Here is a 7,963-nt window from a genome sequence, read left to right as displayed (position 1 = left end):
GTTTGAAATCATCCCTGTAAACAACCCCTAAGCAACACAAGGAGGAGGAAACATTTGCAGAGAAAGAAGTACAGATGCTAAAGAGAATGTCTTTTGGCATGTAGGTTCAGAACCTCTAAATTTTATCACAAAACCTGAAATAAACCACACACACAGTCAGAAAATGAATAATTCAGAGAGATGCGTCTGGGTATTTTCCAGGAATAAGTGTGTTACACTGTTCCCATTAGAATCAACATTGTCAGTGTGAGGCTTACACACTAACTGAGCTGGTAAATGCTCCTGCGTATAATTTAAGCAATCAAGGAATGATAGTAATAACCCCTAGCATCTGCATAAATGTATGATGTGCAATACTTTTTTGCATATATTATGTTACTTTATCTTTACCACAATCCATTGAGATCTACAGGACTTCCATTTAGATATAATAAAACTAACGTTCAGATTTTAGGTTTCTTGAATTCAATCCATTGTTTTTTTCTATTACTCTTAAATGCAAATAATAATGCTAGTAACAATAACAACAATAATAAAGGATGCTAAGGAAATGGCGTGGGAAAGCAGATATACTCCCTCCACAATTCTGCCTGGGTTGTGCCTGGTGTATTGGGTTCTTGTACTTTATAAGAGATGATGAAAATGAGGTAAATGGTTGTGATTCCTCCCTTCTGTATGATTACAGTTAAATAAGGTACTAGTGCTGCCTATCTAAGGAACATAAACTTATTTATTCATCAATACAAGGATATAGAGCTTTGCTAGCACATAACAAACTTTTAAATACAAAAAATTAGCTGGGCCTGGTGGCGGGCGCCTGTAGTCCCAGCTACTCGGGAGGCTGAGGCAGGAGAATGGCATAAACCCAGGAGGCAGAGCTTGCAGTGAGCTGAGATCACGCCACTGCACTCCAGTCTGGGCAACAGAGTGAGACTCCATCAAAAAAACAAAAAAAGAAAGAAAGAAAAGAAACTTTTGTGCAAATTACAAAAAGATGCCTTGCCCGCTGAACTGACACAATGCCATGCAAAGACACAACTACTAAGAAACACAGCACTGGTTGGATTTTATCTCCCACTTGCCCTGTAGGCCAGGAGCACTGTCCAGTACACAAATTGCACAGCCAGAGGCAGAGACTCACCCTCTAGAGGAGTAGACATATATGAATATTATTACAGCAGTCTAATAAATATCATTGAAAGAAATTTGAGAAAGGCACCACAAGAAGGGAGTGGAGGTCCATTTAAATTTTTACTTTTAATACTACCATTGAGGTTTGAGAAAGCCCAACTCATGCCACCCTTTCTCCCTGCTTCTGAATCAATTGAGAGACAAAATTTTAAAAGAAGCTAACATTAGAGAAAGGTCTATGGCCAAGTAAACTTCTTCATAAGAAATCCCAGAATCAGACCAACTTACCCACTTGGTTTGTTGCAAAGAGTGTTGGGTTGTCACTGGCTCCACGTTGGGAACTAGCCACGTAAAATTCAATTTTTGGAGAAGCTAAGCAGAATGTGTATTTCCTGCAAAGTGGATTACATAACAGAGAAAAAGGGAAGAAGAGTTTGAGCCACTCATTCTCAGTTGCTTTTCCCAAGTTTACCAGTGAAAATTTTACTTCTTTTCACCTGGAAGGAATGAGGGAAGCGGTAGAGAGTGTCCAGTAGCCTTACAATGGCAGAGTTCCTCCCACATGGAAAGAAATACTGGGTCTGGGGAAAAAGCCCACCCTATCCTCAGCCCCCACTTAATTATGATGATGTCATTCATTTCTATCCCCAGCACTCAACCATGAGCGGGAAATAGGTGTGTTTCTCTCTCCGTTTCATCTCTAGCACCTGTCACAGAACTTGGCACATAGTAGGCACTCAATAGACACTTGTTGAAAAATAATGATTACACGCTGACTAGTAAGATCAGAAAGGTTTCCAGAAGGGAAATGGCACTTGAGTTAAGCCTTGAAGAATCAGTAACCAAGAAAAAGCGATTGAGGGGAATTGCACCATAGTTCAACAGGGATAGCAGGGTCTGTGACAAGGGAAAAACAGGAGATTGTAGAGTATCTAGTACGTCAATCAAATGGGTTACTGGAATGCAAAGGGAATTAAGCAAGGATGAATCATGGAATAGTGGAGTAAAGTCAGAGTTACCACAACAGCAATTGCAACTTCCCATAGATGCCTTCTCCAAACCATCCCATTTAAATCCCATTTAAATGGAGATGCATCAGAAGAGAAAAACATCTTCAACAGAGCAAACAAAAGAAAAGCAAAGATTAAATTAGAAGAAGTTCTACTGACTTCTTTGTGGGAGGGGGTCCACTGGAAAGCACATTCTGGAGTCTTGTCTCTCATGTTCCACCTTGAACCAGAGCACCAGAACCCTCAAAGCCAACTTACTGACTCATTCACACTGTCTCTCCAAACTACCCAGAAACTGCCTTTTGAGATAGCCAGATCCTGATCCTCTCTTCACCCATCAGCTCCTCCATCTGCAGATCATTCTAGAAATACTATTCCCAGCATTAACATGGCACTATCTCTAGATACTTGGGTGTGTTGCAAAGAAAACAGTTCTGAAAGGAGTGCAAGCAGGAAGGAGGGGCAAGGAGGTGGGAGGAATTTCTCAGGGCCTTTGGTTTTCAAAGATTACATTTAAAAATGCCATAATTCAGAGAACACATCAGTGGGAACAAAAGATCACCTTGCTCAGGCATACCCACACTTGAAGAAGGGCACACCTGAGCTTTGGGCTTACATCCGGGCCTCCTGGTATCCTGGTGGACACCAAGTGGCACTAAAGATGCTAATTTCTCCAGCCCTCTCTACTGGCAAACTTGAAGCTAGGATGGACCTAAAGGTCTCCACAGAAGGGTCAGCAAACAGAAAGAAAAACTATACATTTATGAAAATATTCTGCTGCTCAGAGGACAGAGCAATCTTTTGAAGACTAAAAGTAAAACAACACTGATAATAATTTTCTACAAGAAACACAAAGTGTTTAAAAGACATGTATCCGCTTGGCATCCTTATCATCACAAGAGGACAGAAGAAGCAGATGAACTGAGATGAAGACAGAGGTGCAAAGAAAAAGACAACCATTGCTTCATCAGGCATGGATTCAGCACCTACTATGCGCCAGGCACTGTCCTAGGCACTTGGGATATGGGAGTGAAACGAAGCACATACAGAGCTCTGCCCCAAGGAGCTTAGCAGGGAGGAATAGACAACAAACAAGCAAGATGAACAAGGAAGTTATTTAGCAAATTAAAAGGTCATCCGTCCTGTGAAAAGAAAAGGTGGGGGGGGGGGTCACAAAAATAGAGCAGGTAGGGGATGAGAAGTACTGGGTTGTGAAGTTGCAGTTTGTAACTTGCAATAGGGTATTTAGGGCAGGCTGGACTGAGATGGTGGCATTTGAGGAAAGATTTGAAGGTGAGGAAACAAGCATATGGGTATCTGGGGAAATGGTGTGTCAGGCAGAGGGAACAGCCCATGCAAAGCCCCAGGGGTGGAGGGTGTGTCCAGGGTGGTTGGAGTGAGCAAAGGAGGAGATGGGGACACAGGGTGAAGAGAGACCATACTACAAGGCCTTAGAGGCCCTTGTAAGGCTTTTGACTTTCTCGCAGCAGGAAGCAGGAGTTCCTAGGGATTTAGGAGATGTGTGGCATGATCTGATTGACTGTTTTTAAAAGATTATTTGCATGTAAAAAATTACTTGCCTGCATCTCATTTAATTTACACAGCAAACATATGAGGCATGTGACATTATCTCCATTACAGATGAGGAAACTGAGGCCCAGAGCAGGTAATAAATTTACCTAAAATTACTGATTTTGTCATTGTTAAAGGTAAGATTTGAACCCAGGAAGGGAGATGGGGAGATGCTGGTCAAAGGACACAATGTTTCAATCATGAGATGAGTAAGTTCTGGGATCTAATGTACAGCATGGCAACTATTGCTAATAATACTGTGTTTTTGCCGGGCACAGTGGCTCACGCCTGTAATCCCAGAATTTTGGGAGGCTGAGGTGGGCAGATTACCTGAGTTTAGGAGTCTGAGACCAGTCTGGCCAACATAGTGAAACACCGTCTCTATTAAAAGTACAAAAAATTAGCTGGGCATGGTGGCATGCACCTGCAATCCCAACTACTCAGGAGGCTGAGGCAGGAGAATTGCTTGAACCCGGGAGGCAGAGGTTGCAGTGAGCAGACATCATGCCACTGCACTCCAGCCTGGGCAACAGAGCAAGACTTTGTCTCAAAAAGTAAAATAATAATAATACTGTGTTTTTTACTTGAAATTTGATAAGAGAGATTTTTAAGTGTCATCCTCATCATACACATACACACACGGTAATGATGGGTGGTGATAGATGTCTTAATTAAATGTGGTAATCATCACACAATGTATTCACATATCAAAGCATCACCTTGTATGTCTTTAATATACAGTATTGCTTTTTGTCAAATATTTTTAAATTATAAAAAGAATACTACAAACCTTTAGAAGTTATATTTTAAATCAGAATAATTTTCTTATAAGATATTAATTCTCAAAATGAGCAGGGGCTGTAGGCCTCACCAATTCAGGCTTCCAGAAGGAAATCTCAAAATACATTTTGAGCTTAAAATGAAATTTCAAAGTAACTCATCATTCTTTGAGTGTTCTGAACTTATTTCCCGAACACTGCCTTTTAAAAATGAAAGGTACATCTGAGCTAGACTCAAATCAGAGGCAATTATTCAAAGATGACAAATAAATTGAACTCATATATTAACAGCTCTGAATAGACCTGAAAATTCTGTAAAGTAATTAACTGAAAATTACTTCATGGTAATATGGTACTTTCAGTTAATATTAAAAGGATCAGTTACCTGATTCATACATTTTACTGCTAGGATTTTTGGTACAACAAATATTAGTATTGTGACATCTTCCTAGTATGGGTATCCACTGACTCTAAATGGGTCACTCTGGGTGCTGTATTGTGGCTAGATGATGGGGGTCAAGGATGGAAGCAGGATAAAGTTTAGGAGACTAAGCAGTAACCTCATTGAATGAAGACAGTAGCTCAGGCTAAGATGGAAATAGCAGAGTGGGGAAAATGGACATATTCCGGATATATTTGAAAGTAGAGTCAATAGGATTTCCTGATGGATTGCTTGTGGTGTATGAGAGAAGAGTCAAGGATGTATCCAAATTTTCGGTCTTGGCTAGTCACAGTAGCTCACACCTATAATCCCAGCACTTTGGGACGCCAAGGAGGGAGGATTGCTTTGAGGCCAGGAGGTTGCAATCAGCGTAGGCAACATAGCAAGACCCTGTCTCTACAAAAACAGTTAAAGAATTAGCTGGTCACAGTTGCACATGCCTGTAGCCCTAGCTACTCAGGAGGCTGAGGCAGGAGGGTCACTTAAGCCCAGGAGTTTGAGGCTGCAGTGAGGAGTTTGAGGTATGTCACTGACTGCACTCCAGCCTGGGTGACAGAGTGAGATCTTGACTTAAAAAGGAAAGTTTTTGGCCTAACCAACCAGAAGGATGGAATTTATATCAATTGACTAAGTTGGGGAAAACCTTGAGGGGAACAAGCTCAGGATGAAAATTAGAAGTTCACTTTTTGACATGTTAAGTTTGAAAAATCCATTAGACATACAAGTGGAGATGTTGAGTATGTGGTTAGATGTGTGAGTCTGGAGTTCAGATGAGAGGTCTGGGATGGAAATGTGAATTTCAGAGTTTTCAGCATATGAATGAAATTTAAATTCATTCATGAGGCTGGGTGGGATTATCAAGGGAATGGGAGTAATAGAGAAGAAGACCAAGTCCAATTATTAAGGCTGTCCAACAACAGAGGAAAAATCAGCAAAGGAAACAGAGGAGTGGCTAGAGAGATAAGAGTAAAACCAAGAGGGTGTGGTACCCTGAAAGCCAAGAGAAGTAGTAAATCAAGAAGGAGAAAGTTATTAACTTTATATATGCAACTGATAAGCCAAGTAAGATAAGGACTGAGAATTAACCATGGCATAAAGTCTCAGGTTAGGCTTGGGGACCACAGTAGCAGAAACCCAATTGGAGTGGGCTTACGAGAGAGTGGAAGAAAAGGAGAGAATTTTGTTTCAAAGGGAAGCAAAGAATAGAATGGCTTTGGGGAAGTAGAGTCTCAAGAATTTTGTTAGTTTTTAACGATGGAAAGGATAACAACATATGTGTATGTTTGTGGGTTTAATCTAGTAATGAGCAAAGATTGCTAATTGATATGGTTTGGTTGTGTCCCCACCAAAATCTCATCTTGAACTGTAACTTTCACAATTTCCACATGTCATGGGAAGAACTCAGTGGGAGGTGATTGAATTATGGGGACAGATCTTTCCTCTGCTGTTCTCATGATAGTGAATGAGTCTCACAAGTTCTAATGGTTTTAAAAATGGGAGTTTCCCTGCACAAACTCTCTCTTTGCCTACTGCCTTCCATGTAAAATGTGACTTGCTTCTCCTTGCCTTCCATCATGATTGTGAGGCCTCCTGAGCCATGTGGAACTGTAAGTCCATTCAACCCCTTTTTCTTCCCAGTCTTTGTCAGCAGCATGAAATGAACTAATACAGTAATATAGGAGAAAGAGGGAGAATTTCTGGAGATATTCTTGAGTGATTGGATTTAGAAAAGTACATTTACAGTGAAAAGAGAGCAGGCAAGGAGAGTGGGTGTGGGTGCTGATACAACATGGATGGGAGGGTAGAACTGTCATGGAATAAAAGACTGGGTGTGAACATGGAAACTGGTTAAATATGCTAAGGTACTTACGAATAACCATTACACACATTTTAATTCAAAGCCCCAAACTACACTGAAAAGTAACATTTACATGGTTTTATAAAAAAAAATAATGATGATGATGATGATTGATGAAGATAAGATGAAAGGTAAACTAAATCTTCACATACTGGGTGATTAAAAATTATCATTTGGCCCTCAACTCTGATAATTAGAGAAATATAAGTTTCAATACATCTTTTATATTCTCAAAGACAACTAGATGAAGACAACTAGACTGCAGTAGAACATAAAAGAGAATTCTTAGCTTTCAAATTACTACTGAAGATAAGTAGTAAACAAAATCATCTATATAACCTGGAAAAAATGAAGAAGGAAATAGGAATACACAAAAATCAGAAAGCATAAAATAAAATCACATGTGTGATACCAAAAAAAGTAGTATAAATAAAATGTGTTAATTAATCCTATTCAAAGTCATAGACTTTGAGTGTATAAAAAAGAAAAACAATGTTTAATTACATACTGCTTGTGAGAGATTCACCTAGAAGAAAAGAGCCTAAAATGGTTAAATATAAAAAGACAGATGAACATCTTACCAACTGATTTGCAATGCCTCAGCAAGGGCAGGTGGGAGAATGGATTCATGATCTCAGTTTGACACCACAGCTTCTAACTCCAGGGAAAATCATAAACAGAGCCAGTAAAATCAAACTATCATGGTTATTATTCCATCTCCACCTCTCTCGGCTTTTTTCTTTGATTCTTACTGCTAGGGTGCCTCTTACATACTCCTAGGACCCTGACCTACCTGTGGGCATGTTAGGTTTACAGTTGAAGCTGGAACACTCTTCGACTTAGAACTTGTCACAGCCTTTTTTGTGTACAAGCTTTTTTTTTTTTGCCGCAATGTATCAATGAAGTATGTAGGGTTGTCCAGCCTTGCTTTTTTCCCACAAATTCCTCATGTTTTACTTGGTGAAAGCTGATTTGACCTCTAGTTACTAACCTGCTAGATAACATTCTTTAACCCAGAGCCCCTGTGTCCTCAGACATACAGGCAGACAGGAACAAAGAGAAAGCCGGGGTATCATAGCCATTACAGATAATGCAGAAAGCAAAGCAAAAGTGCGTTGTATATGGGACAAAGAGGGTCATTCTTAATTGATGCAAGGTCAACTCCACTGGA

This window comes from Trachypithecus francoisi, unplaced genomic scaffold (genome assembly GCF_009764315.1).
Source record: "Trachypithecus francoisi isolate TF-2019V2 unplaced genomic scaffold, Tfra_2.0 Lachesis_group11, whole genome shotgun sequence".
Lineage (NCBI taxonomy): Eukaryota > Metazoa > Chordata > Mammalia > Primates > Cercopithecidae > Trachypithecus > Trachypithecus francoisi.
The sequence above is the reverse complement of the archived record's forward strand: the minus strand, read 5'-3'. Positions refer to the sequence as shown.